This window comes from Perissodus microlepis, unplaced genomic scaffold (genome assembly GCF_051167445.1).
Source record: "Perissodus microlepis isolate ML-2025 ecotype Zambia unplaced genomic scaffold, ASM5116744v1 scaffold_25, whole genome shotgun sequence".
Taxonomy (NCBI): Eukaryota; Metazoa; Chordata; class Actinopteri; order Cichliformes; family Cichlidae; genus Perissodus; species Perissodus microlepis.
In genome coordinates, this window is record NW_028182047.1 from 183,355 (window position 1) to 196,320 (window position 12,966).

A 12,966-nucleotide genomic window follows, 5' to 3' on the forward strand; every position below is an offset into this window, starting at 1 on the left:
AAATATCTTGTACTTGTTTGAACACATTTTAATGTCAAAGTTGGCCTCTGTGCTTTTCAGTGGTGGAAAGAGTCTTTCTTGCACTGAGGTCTGCTTATTGTAAATATCTTGTACTTGTTTTTACATCTTTTAATGTCAAAGTTGGCCTCTGTGCTTTTTCAGTGTTGGAAAGACTCTTTCTTGCACTGAGGTCTGCTTATTGTAAATATCTTGTACTTGTATGAACACATTTTAATGTCAAAGTTGGCCTTTGTGCTTTTCAGTGGTGGAAAGAGTCTTTCTTGCACTGAGGTCTGCTTATTGTAAATATCTTGTACTTGTTTGAAAACATTTTAATGTCAAAGTTGGCCTTTGTGCTTTTTTATTGTTGGAAAGACTCTTTCTTGCTTTGAGGTCTGCTTATTGTAAATATCTTGTACTTGTTTAAAAACATTTTAATGTCAAAGTTGGCCTTTGTGCTTTTTTATTGTTGGAAAGACTCTTTTTTGCACTGAGGTCTGCTTATTGTAAATATCTTGTACTTGTTTGAACACATTTTAATGTCAAAGTTGGCTTCTGTGCTTTTTCAGTGGTGGAAAGACTCTTTCATGCACTGAGGTCTGCTTATTGTAAATATCTTGTACTTGTTTGAAAACATTTTAATGTCAAAGTTGGCCTTTGTGCTTTTTTATTGTTGGAAAGACTCTTTTTTGCACTGAGGTCTGCTTATTGTAAATATCTTGTACTTGTTTGAACACATTTTAATGTCAAAGTTGGCTTCTGTGCTTTTTCAGTGGTGGAAAGACTCTTTCATGCACTGAGGTCTGCTTATTGTAAATATCTTGTACTTGTTTGAAAACATTTTAATGTCAAAGTTGGTCTTTGTGCTTTTTCAGTGTTGGAAAGACTCTTTCTTGCACTGAGGTCTGCTTATTGTAAATATCTTGTACTTGTATGAACACATTTTAATGTCAAAGTTGGCCTTTGTGCCTTTCAGTGGTGGAAAGAGTCTTTCTTGCACTGAGGTCTGCTTATTGTAAATATCTTGTACTTGTTTGAAAACATTTTAATGTCAAAGTTGGCTTCTGTGCTTTTTCAGTGTTGGAAAGACTCTTTCTTGCACTGAGGTCTGCTTATTGTAAATATCTTGTACTTGTATGAACACATTTTAATGTCAAAGTTGGCCTTTGTGCCTTTCAGTGGTGGAAAGAGTCTTTCTTGCACTGAGGTCTGCTTATTGTAAATATCTTGTACTTGTTTGAACACATTTTAATGTCAAAGTTGGCCTCTGTGCTTTTCAGTGGTTGAAAGACTCTTTCTTGCACTGAGGTCTGCTTATTGTAAATATCTTGTACTTGTTTTTGCACATTTTAATGTCAAAGTTGGCCTTTGTGCTTTTTCAGTGTTGGAAAGACTCTTTCTTGCACTGAGGTCTGCTTATTGTAAATATATTGTACTTGTTTTTACACCTTTTAATGTCAAAGTTGGCCTCTGTGCTTTTTCAGTGTTGGAAAGACTCTTTCTTGCACTGAGGGCTGCTTATTGTAAATATATTGTACTTGTTTTTACACCTTTTAATGTCAAAGTTGGCCTCTGTGCTTTTTCAGTGTTGGAAAGACTCTTTCTTGCACTGAGGGCTGCTTATTGTAAATATATTGTACTTGTTTTTACACCTTTTAATGTCAAAGTTGGCCTCTGTGCTTTTTCAGTGTTGGAAAGACTCTTTCTTGCACTGAGGTCTGCTTATTGTAAATATATTGTACTTGTTTTTACACCTTTTAATGTCAAAGTTGGCCTCTGTGCTTTTTCAGTGGTGGAAAGACTCTTTCTTGCACTGAGGTCTGCTTATTGTAAATATCTTGTACTTGTTTTTACACCTTGTAATGTCAAAGTTGGCCTCTGTGCTTTTCAGTGGTGGAAAGACTCTTTCTTGCACTGAGGTCTGCTTATTGTAAATATCTTGTACTTGTTTGAACACATTTTAATGTCAAAGTTGGCCTCTGTGCTTTTCAGTGGTTGAAAGACTCTTTCTTGCACTGAGGTCTGCTTATTGTAAATATCTTGTACTTGTTTTTACATCTTTTAATGTCAAAGTTGGCCTCTGTGCTTTTCAGTGGTTGAAAGACTCTTTTTTGCACTGAGGTCTGCTTATTGTAAATATCTTGTACTTGTTTGAACACATTTTAACGTCAAAGTTGGCCTTTGTGCTTTTTCAGTGGTTGAAAGACTCTTTCTTGCACTGAGGTCTGCTTATTGTAAATATCTTGTACTTGTTTTTACATCTTTTAATGTCAAAGTTGGCCTCTGTGCTTTTCAGTGTTGGAAAGAGTCTTTCTTGCACTGAGGTCTGCTTATTGTAAATATCTTGTACTTGTTTTTGCACATTTTAATGTCAAAGTTGGTCTTTGTGCTTTTCAGTGTTGGAAAGAGTCTTTCTTGCACTGAGGTCTGCTTATTGTAAATATCTTGTACTTGTTTTTGCACATTTTAATGTCAAAGTTGGTCTTTGTGCTTTTCAGTGTTGGAAAGAGTCTTTCTTGCACTGAGGTCTGCTTATTGTAAATATCTTGTACTTGTTTTTGCACATTTTAATGTCAAAGTTGGCCTTTGTGCTTTTTCAGTGTTGGAAAGAGTCTTTCTTGCACTGAGGTCTGCTTATTGTAAATATCTTGTACTTGTTTTTGCACATTTTAATGTCAAAGTTGGTCTTTGTGCTTTTCAGTGTTGGAAAGAGTGTTTCTTGCACTGAGGTCTGCTTATTGTAAATATCTTGTACTTGTTTTTGCACATTTTAATGTCAAAGTTGGCCTTTGTGCTTTTTCAGTGTTGGAAAGAGTCTGTCTTGCACTGAGGTCTGCTTATTGTAAATATCTTGTACTTGTTTTGCACATTTTAATGTCAAAGTTGGTCTTTGTGCTTTTCAGTGTTGGAAAGAGTCTTTCTTGCACTGAGGTCTGCTTATTGTAAATATCTTGTACTTGTTTTTGCACATTTTAATGTCAAAGTTGGCCTTTGTGCTTTTTCAGTGTTGGAAAGAGTCTTTCTTGCACTGAGGTCTGCTTATTGTAAATATCTTGTACTTGTTTTTACACCTTTTAATGTCAAAGTTGGCCTCTGTGCTTTTTCAGTGTTGGAAAGACTCTTTCTTGCACTGAGGTCTGCTTATTGTAAATATCTTGTACTTGTTTTTGCACATTTTAATGTCAAAGTTGGCCTCTGTGCTTTTTCAGTGTTGGAAAGACTCTTTCTTGCACTGAGGTCTGCTTATTGTAAATATCTTGTACTTGTTTGAACACATTTTAATGTCAAAGTTGGCCTTTGTGCTTTTTCAGTGGTTGAAAGACTCTTTCTTGCACTGAGGTCTGCTTATTGTAAATATCTTGTACTTGTTTGAACACATTTTAATGTCAAAGTTGGCCTTTGTGCTTTTTCAGTGTTGGAAAGACTCTTTCTTGCACTGAGGTCTGCTTATTGTAAATATCTTGTACTTGTTTTTGCACATTTTAATGTCAAAGTTGGCCTTTGTGCTTTTCAGTGGTTGAAAGACTCTTTCTTGCACTAAGGTCTGCTTATTGTAAATATCTTGTACTTGTTTTTACATCTTTTAATGTCAAAGTTGGCCTCTGTGCTTTTTCAGTGTCTGAAAGACTCTTTCTTGCACTGAGGTCTGCTTATTGTAAATATCTTGTACTTGTTTTTGCACATTTTAATGTCAAAGTTGGCCTTTGTGCTTTTTCAGTGTTGGAAAGACTCTTTCTTGCACTGAGGTCTGCTTATTGTAAATATCTTGTACTTGTTTTTACACCTTTTAATGTCAAAGTTGGCCTTTGTGCTTTTTCAGTGTTGGAAAGACTCTTTCTTGCACTGAGGTCTGCTTATTGTAAATATCTTGTACTTGTTTTTGCACATTTTAATGTCAAAGTTGGCCTTTGTGCTTTTTCATTGTTGGAAAGAGTCTTTCTTGCACTGAGGTCTGCTTATTGTAAATATCTTGTACTTGTATGAACACATTTTAATGTCAAAGTTGGCCTCTGTGCTTTTTCAGTGGTGGAAAGAGTCTTTCTTGCACTGAGGTCTGCTTATTGTAAATATCTTGTACTTGTATGAACACATTTTAATGTCAAAGTTGGCCTTTGTGCTTTTTCAGTGGTTGAAAGACTCTTTCTTGCACTGAGGTCTGCTTATTGTAAATATCTTGTACTTGTTTTTGCACATTTTAATGTCAAAGTTGGCCTTTGTGCTTTTTCAGTGTTGGAAAGAGTCTTTCTTGCACTGAGGTCTGCTTATTGTCAATATCTTGTACTTGTATGAACACATTTTAATGTCAAAGTTGGCCTTTGTGCTTTTCAGTGTTGGAAAGACTCTTTCTTGCACTGAGGTCTGCTTATTGTAAATATATTGTACTTGTTTGAACACCTTTTAATGTCAAAGTATGCCTCTGTGCTTTTTCAGTGGTTGAAAGACTCTTTCTTGTACTGAGGTCTGCTTATTGTAAATATCTTGTACTTGTTTTGCACATTTTAATGTCAAAGTTGGTCTTTGTGCTTTTCAGTGTTGGAAAGAGTCTTTCTTGCACTGAGGTCTGCTTATTGTAAATATCTTGTACTTGTTTTGCACATTTTAATGTCAAAGTTGGTCTTTGTGCTTTTCAGTGTTGGAAAGACTCTTTCTTGCACTGAGGTCTGCTTATTGTAAATATCTTGTACTTGTTTGAACACTTTTTAATGTCAAAGTTGGCCTCTGTGCTTTTTCAGTGGTGGAAAGACTCTTTCTTGCACTGAGGTCTGCTTATTGTAAATATCTTGTACTTGTTTTTGCACCTTTTAATGTCAAAGTTGGCCTTTGTGCTTTTTCAGTGTTGGAAAGAGTCTTTCTTGCACTGAGGTCTGCTTATTGTCAATATCTTGTACTTGTATGAACACATTTTAATGTCAAAGTTGGCCTCTGTGCTTTTTCAGTGGTGGAAAGACTCTTTCTTGCACTGAGGTCTGCTTATTGTAAATATCTTGTACTTGTTTTGCACATTTTAATGTCAAAGTTGGCCTTTGTGCTTTTTCAGTGTTGGAAAGAGTCTTTCTTGCACTGAGGTCTGCTTATTGTAAATATATTGTACTTGTTTGAACACCTTTTAATGTCAAAGTATGCCTCTGTGCTTTTTCAGTGGTGGAAAGACTCTTTCTTGTACTGAGGTCTGCTTATTGTAAATATCTTGTACTTGTTTTGCACATTTTAATGTCAAAGTTGGTCTTTGTGCTTTTCAGTGTTGGAAAGAGTCTTTCTTGCACTGAGGTCTGCTTATTGTAAATATCTTGTACTTGTTTGAACACTTTTTAATGTCAAAGTTGGCCTCTGTGCTTTTTCAGTGGTGGAAAGACTCTTTCTTGCACTGAGGTCTGCTTATTGTAAATATCTTGTACTTGTTTTTGCACCTTTTAATGTCAAAGTTGGCCTCTGTGCTTTTTCATTGTTGGAAAGACTCTTTCTTGCACTGAGGTCTGCTTATTGTAAATATCTTGTACTTGTTTTTACACTTTTTAATGTCAAAGTTGGCCTCTGTGCTTTTTCAGTGGTGGAAAGACTCTTTCTTGCACTGAGGTCTGCTTATTGTAAATATCTTGTACTTGTTTTAACACCTTTTAATGTCAAAGTTGGCCTTTGTGCTTTTTCAGTGTTGGAAAGACTCTTTCTTGCACTGAGGTCTGCTTATTGTAAATATCTTGTACTTGTTTTTGCACATTTTAATGTCAAAGTTGGCCTCTGTGCTTTTTCAGTGTTGGAAAGACTCTTTCTTGCACTGAGGTCTGCTTATTGTAAATATCTTGTACTTGTTTTTGCACATTTTAATGTCAAAGTTGGCCTTTGTGCTTTTTCAGTGTTGGAAAGAGTCTTTCTTGCACTGAGGTCTGCTTATTGTAAATATCTTGTACTTGTTTGAACACATTTTAATGTCAAAGTTGGCCTTTGTGCTTTTCAGTGGTGGAAAGACTCTTTCTTGCACTGAGGTCTGCTTATTGTAAATATCTTGTACTTGTTTGAACACATTTTAATGTCAAAGTTGGCCTTTGTGCTTTTTCAGTGGTTGAAAGACTCTTTCTTGCACTGAGGTCTGCTTATTGTAAATATCTTGTACTTGTTTTTACACTTTTTAATGTCAAAGTTGGCCTCTGTGCTTTTTCAGTGTTGGAAAGACTCTTTCTTGCACTGAGGTCTGCTTATTGTAAATATCTTGTACTTGTTTTTACACTTTTTAATGTCAAAGTTGGCCTCTGTGCTTTTTCAGTGTTGGAAAGACTCTTTCTTGCACTGAGGTCTGCTTATTGTAAATATCTTGTACTTGTTTGAACACATTTTAATGTCAAAGTTGGCCTCTGTGCTTTTTCAGTGTTGGAAAGACTCTTTCTTGCACTGAGGTCTGCTTATTGTAAATATCTTGTACTTGTTTTTACACTTTTTAATGTCAAAGTTGGCCTCTGTGCTTTTTCAGTGTTGGAAAGACTCTTTCTTGCACTGAGGTCTGCTTATTGTAAATATCTTGTACTTGTTTGAACACATTTTAATGTCAAAGTTGGCCTTTGTGCTTTTCAGTGGTGGAAAGACTCTTTCTTGCACTGAGGTCTGCTTATTGTAAATATCTTGTACTTGTTTGAACACATTTTAATGTCAAAGTTGGCCTTTGTGCTTTTTCAGTGGTTGAAAGACTCTTTCTTGCACTGAGGTCTGCTTATTGTAAATATCTTGTACTTGTTTTTACACTTTTTAATGTCAAAGTTGGCCTCTGTGCTTTTTCAGTGTTGGAAAGACTCTTTCTTGCACTGAGGTCTGCTTATTGTAAATATCTTGTACTTGTTTTTACACTTTTTAATGTCAAAGTTGGCCTCTGTGCTTTTTCAGTGTTGGAAAGACTCTTTCTTGCACTGAGGTCTGCTTATTGTAAATATCTTGTACTTGTTTGAACACATTTTAATGTCAAAGTTGGCCTCTGTGCTTTTCATTGTTGGAAAGACTCTTTCTTGCACTGAGGTCTGCTTATTGTAAATATCTTGTACTTGTTTGAACACATTTTAATGTCAAAGTTGGCCTCTGTGCTTTTTCAGTGTTGGAAAGACTCTTTCTTGCACTGAGGTCTGCTTATTATAAATATCTTGTACTTGTTTGAACACTTTTTAATGTCAAAGTTGGCCTCTGTGCTTTTTCAGTGGTGGAAAGACTCTTTCTTGCACTGAGGTCTGCTTATTGTAAATATCTTGTACTTGTTTTTGCACATTTTAATGTCAAAGTTGGCCTTTGTGCTTTTTCAGTGTTGGAAAGAGTCTTTCTTGCACTGAGGTCTGCTTATTGTCAATATCTTGTACTTGTATGAACACATTTTAATGTCAAAGTTGGCCTTTGTGCTTTTCAGTGTTGGAAAGACTCTTTCTTGCACTGAGGTCTGCTTATTGTAAATATATTGTACTTGTTTGAACACCTTTTAATGTCAAAGTATGCCTCTGTGCTTTTTCAGTGGTTGAAAGACTCTTTCTTGTACTGAGGTCTGCTTATTGTAAATATCTTGTACTTGTTTTGCACATTTTAATGTCAAAGTTGGTCTTTGTGCTTTTCAGTGTTGGAAAGAGTCTTTCTTGCACTGAGGTCTGCTTATTGTAAATATCTTGTACTTGTTTTGCACATTTTAATGTCAAAGTTGGTCTTTGTGCTTTTCAGTGTTGGAAAGACTCTTTCTTGCACTGAGGTCTGCTTATTGTAAATATCTTGTACTTGTTTGAACACTTTTTAATGTCAAAGTTGGCCTCTGTGCTTTTTCAGTGGTGGAAAGACTCTTTCTTGCACTGAGGTCTGCTTATTGTAAATATCTTGTACTTGTTTTTGCACCTTTTAATGTCAAAGTTGGCCTTTGTGCTTTTTCAGTGTTGGAAAGAGTCTTTCTTGCACTGAGGTCTGCTTATTGTCAATATCTTGTACTTGTATGAACACATTTTAATGTCAAAGTTGGCCTCTGTGCTTTTTCAGTGGTGGAAAGACTCTTTCTTGCACTGAGGTCTGCTTATTGTAAATATCTTGTACTTGTTTTGCACATTTTAATGTCAAAGTTGGCCTTTGTGCTTTTTCAGTGTTGGAAAGAGTCTTTCTTGCACTGAGGTCTGCTTATTGTAAATATATTGTACTTGTTTGAACACCTTTTAATGTCAAAGTATGCCTCTGTGCTTTTTCAGTGGTGGAAAGACTCTTTCTTGTACTGAGGTCTGCTTATTGTAAATATCTTGTACTTGTTTTGCACATTTTAATGTCAAAGTTGGTCTTTGTGCTTTTCAGTGTTGGAAAGAGTCTTTCTTGCACTGAGGTCTGCTTATTGTAAATATCTTGTACTTGTTTGAACACTTTTTAATGTCAAAGTTGGCCTCTGTGCTTTTTCAGTGGTGGAAAGACTCTTTCTTGCACTGAGGTCTGCTTATTGTAAATATCTTGTACTTGTTTTTGCACCTTTTAATGTCAAAGTTGGCCTCTGTGCTTTTTCATTGTTGGAAAGACTCTTTCTTGCACTGAGGTCTGCTTATTGTAAATATCTTGTACTTGTTTTTACACTTTTTAATGTCAAAGTTGGCCTCTGTGCTTTTTCAGTGGTGGAAAGACTCTTTCTTGCACTGAGGTCTGCTTATTGTAAATATCTTGTACTTGTTTTAACACCTTTTAATGTCAAAGTTGGCCTTTGTGCTTTTTCAGTGTTGGAAAGACTCTTTCTTGCACTGAGGTCTGCTTATTGTAAATATCTTGTACTTGTTTTTGCACATTTTAATGTCAAAGTTGGCCTCTGTGCTTTTTCAGTGTTGGAAAGACTCTTTCTTGCACTGAGGTCTGCTTATTGTAAATATCTTGTACTTGTTTTTGCACATTTTAATGTCAAAGTTGGCCTTTGTGCTTTTTCAGTGTTGGAAAGAGTCTTTCTTGCACTGAGGTCTGCTTATTCTAAATATCTTGTACTTGTTTGAACACATTTTAATGTCAAAGTTGGCCTTTGTGCTTTTCAGTGGTGGAAAGACTCTTTCTTGCACTGAGGTCTGCTTATTGTAAATATCTTGTACTTGTTTGAACACATTTTAATGTCAAAGTTGGCCTTTGTGCTTTTTCAGTGGTTGAAAGACTCTTTCTTGCACTGAGGTCTGCTTATTGTAAATATCTTGTACTTGTTTTTACACTTTTTAATGTCAAAGTTGGCCTCTGTGCTTTTTCAGTGTTGGAAAGACTCTTTCTTGCACTGAGGTCTGCTTATTGTAAATATCTTGTACTTGTTTTTACACTTTTTAATGTCAAAGTTGGCCTCTGTGCTTTTTCAGTGTTGGAAAGACTCTTTCTTGCACTGAGGTCTGCTTATTGTAAATATCTTGTACTTGTTTGAACACATTTTAATGTCAAAGTTGGCCTCTGTGCTTTTCATTGTTGGAAAGACTCTTTCTTGCACTGAGGTCTGCTTATTGTAAATATCTTGTACTTGTTTGAACACATTTTAATGTCAAAGTTGGCCTCTGTGCTTTTTCAGTGTTGGAAAGACTCTTTCTTGCACTGAGGTCTGCTTATTATAAATATCTTGTACTTGTTTTTACACTTTTTAATGTCAAAGTTGGCCTCTGTGCTTCTCAGTGTTGGAAAGACTCTTTCTTGCACTGAGGTCTGCTTATTGTAAATATCTTGTACTTGTTTTTACACATTTTAATGTCAAAGTTGGCCTTTTTGCTTTTTCAGTGTTGGAAAGAGTCTTTCTTGCACTGAGGTCTGCTTATTATAAATATCTTGTACATGTTTTAATGTCAAAGTTGGCCTCTGTGCTTTTTCAGTGGTGGAAAGACTCTTTCTTGCACTGAGGTCTGCTTATTGTAAATATCTTGTACTTGTTTTTACACTTTTTAATGTCAAAGTTGGCCTCTGTGCTTTTTCAGTGTTGGAAAGACTCTTTCTTGCACTGAGGTCTGCTTATTGTAAATATCTTGTACTTGTTTTTGCACCTTTTAATGTCAAAGTTGGCCTTTGTGCTTTTTCAGTGTTGGAAAGACTCTTTCTTGCACTGAGGTCTGCTTATTGTAAATATCTTGTACTTGTTTTAACACCTTTTAATGTCAAAGTTGGCCTTTGTGCTTTTTCAGTGTTGGAAAGACTCTTTCTTGCACTGAGGTCTGCTTATTGTAAATATCTTGTACTTGTTTTTACACTTTTTAATGTCAAAGTTGGCCTCTGTGCTTTTTCAGTGTTGGAAAGACTCTTTCTTGCACTGAGGTCTGCTTATTGTAAATATCTTGTACTTGTTTTTACACTTTTTAATGTCAAAGTTGGCCTCTGTGCTTTTTCAGTGGTGGAAAGACTCTTTCTTGCACTGAGGTCTGCTTATTGTAAATATCTTGTACTTGTTTTAACACATTTTAATGTCAAAGTTGGCCTCTGTGCTTTTTCATTGTTGGAAAGACTCTTTCTTGCACTGAGGTCTGCTTATTGTAAATATCTTGTACTTGTTTTTACACCTTTTAATGTCAAAGTTGGCCTCTGTGCTTTTTCAGTGGTGGAAAGACTCTTTCTTGCACTGAGGTCTGCTTATTGTAAATATCTTGTACTTGTTTTTGCACCTTTTAATGTCAAAGTTGGCCTTTGTGCTTTTTCAGTGTTGGAAAGACTCTTTCTTGCACTGAGGTCTGCTTATTGTAAATATCTTGTACTTGTTTTTACACTTTTTAATGTCAAAGTTGGCCTCTGTGCTTTTTCAGTGTTGGAAAGACTCTTTCTTGCACTGAGGTCTGCTTATTGTAAATATCTTGTACTTGTTTTTACACTTTTTAATGTCAAAGTTGGCCTCTGTGCTTTTTCAGTGGTGGAAAGACTCTTTCTTGCACTGAGGTCTGCTTATTGTAAATATCTTGTACTTGTTTTAACACCTTTTAATGTCAAAGTTGGCCTTTGTGCTTTTTCAGTGGTGGAAAGACTCTTTCTTGCACTGAGGTCTGCTTATTGTAAATATCTTGTACTTGTTTGAACACATTTTAATGTCAAAGTTGGCCTCTGTGCTTTTTCATTGTTGGAAAGACTCTTTCTTGCACTGAGGTCTGCTTATTGTAAATATCTTGTACTTGTTTTTACACCTTTTAATGTCAAAGTTGGCCTTTTTGCTTTTTCAGTGTTGGAAAGAGTCTTTCTTGCACTGAGGTCTGCTTATTGTAAATATCTTGTACTTGTTTTTACACTTTTTAATGTCAAAGTTGGCCTTTGTGCTTTTTCAGTGTTGGAAAGAGTCTTTCTTGCACTGAGGTCTGCTTATTGTAAATATCTTGTACTTGTTTTTGCACATTTTAATGTCAAAGTTGGCCTTTTTGCTTTTTCAGTGTTGGAAAGAGTCTTTCTTGCACTGAGGTCTGCTTATTGTAAATATCTTGTACTTGTTTTTGCACCTTTTAATGTCAAAGTTGGCGTTTGTGCTTTTTCATTGTTGGAAAGAGTCTTTCTTGCACTGAGGTCTGCTTATTGTAAATATCTTGTACTTGTTTTTGCACCTTTTAATGTCAAAGTTGGTCTTTGTGCTGTTTCATTGTTGGAAAGAGTCTTTCTTGCACTGAGGTCTGCTTATTGTAAATATCTTGTACTTGTTTTTGCACATTTTAATGTCAAAGTTGGTCTTTGTGCTTTTCAGTGTTGGAAAGACTCTTTCTTGCACTGAGGTCTGCTTATTGTAAATATCTTGTACTTGTTTTTGCACCTTTTAATGTCAAAGTTGGTCTTTGTGCTGTTTCATTGTTGGAAAGAGTCTTTCTTGCACTGAGGTCTGCTTATTGTAAATATCTTGTACTTGTTTTTACACCTTTTAATGTCAAAGTTGGCCTCTGTGCTTTTTCAGTGGTGGAAAGACTCTTTCTTGCACTGAGGTCTGCTTATTGTAAATATCTTGTACTTGTTTTTGCACCTTTTAATGTCAAAGTTGGCCTTTGTGCTTTTTCAGTGTTGGAAAGACTCTTTCTTGCACTGAGGTCTGCTTATTGTAAATATCTTGTACTTGTTTTTGCACCTTTTAATGTCAAAGTTGGCCTTTGTGCTTTTTCAGTGTTGGAAAGACTCTTTCTTGCACTGAGGTCTGCTTATTGTAAATATCTTGTACTTGTTTGAACACATTTTAATGTCAAAGTTGGCCTTTGTGCTTTTTCAGTGTTGGAAAGACTCTTTCTTGCACTGAGGTCTGCTTATTGTAAATATCTTGTACTTGTTTTTACACTTTTTAATGTCAAAGTTGGCCTCTGTGCTTTTTCATTGTTGGAAAGACTCTTTCTTGCACTGAGGTCTGCTTATTGTAAATATCTTGTACTTGTTTTTACACTTTTTAATGTCAAAGTTGGCCTCTGTGCTTTTTCAGTGTTGGAAAGACTCTTTCTTGCACTGAGGTCTGCTTATTGTAAATATCTTGTACTTGTTTTTGTACCTTTTAATGTCAAAGTTGGCCTTTGTGCTGTTTCATTGTTGGAAAGAGTCGTTCTTGCACTGAGGTCTGCTTATTGTAAATATCTTGTACTTGTTTTTACACTTTTTAATGTCAAAGTTGGCCTCTGTGCTTTTTCAGTGTTGGAAAGACTCTTTCTTGCACTGAGGTCTGCTTATTGTAAATATCTTGTACTTGTTTTTACACTTTTTAATGTCAAAGTTGGCCTCTGTGCTTTTTCATTGTTGGAAAGACTCTTTCTTGCACTGAGGTCTGCTTATTGTAAATATCTTGTACTTGTTTTTACACTTTTTAATGTCAAAGTTGGCCTCTGTGCTTTTCAGTGTTGGAAAGACTCTTTCTTGCACTGAGGTCTGCTTATTGTAAATATCTTGTACTTGTTTTTGCACCTTTTAATGTCAAAGTTGGCGTTTGTGCTTTTTCATTGTTGGAAAGAGTCTTTCTTGCACTGAGGTCTGCTTATTGTAAATATATTGTACTTGTTTTTACACTTTTTAATGTCAAAGTTGGCCTCTGTGCTTTTCAGT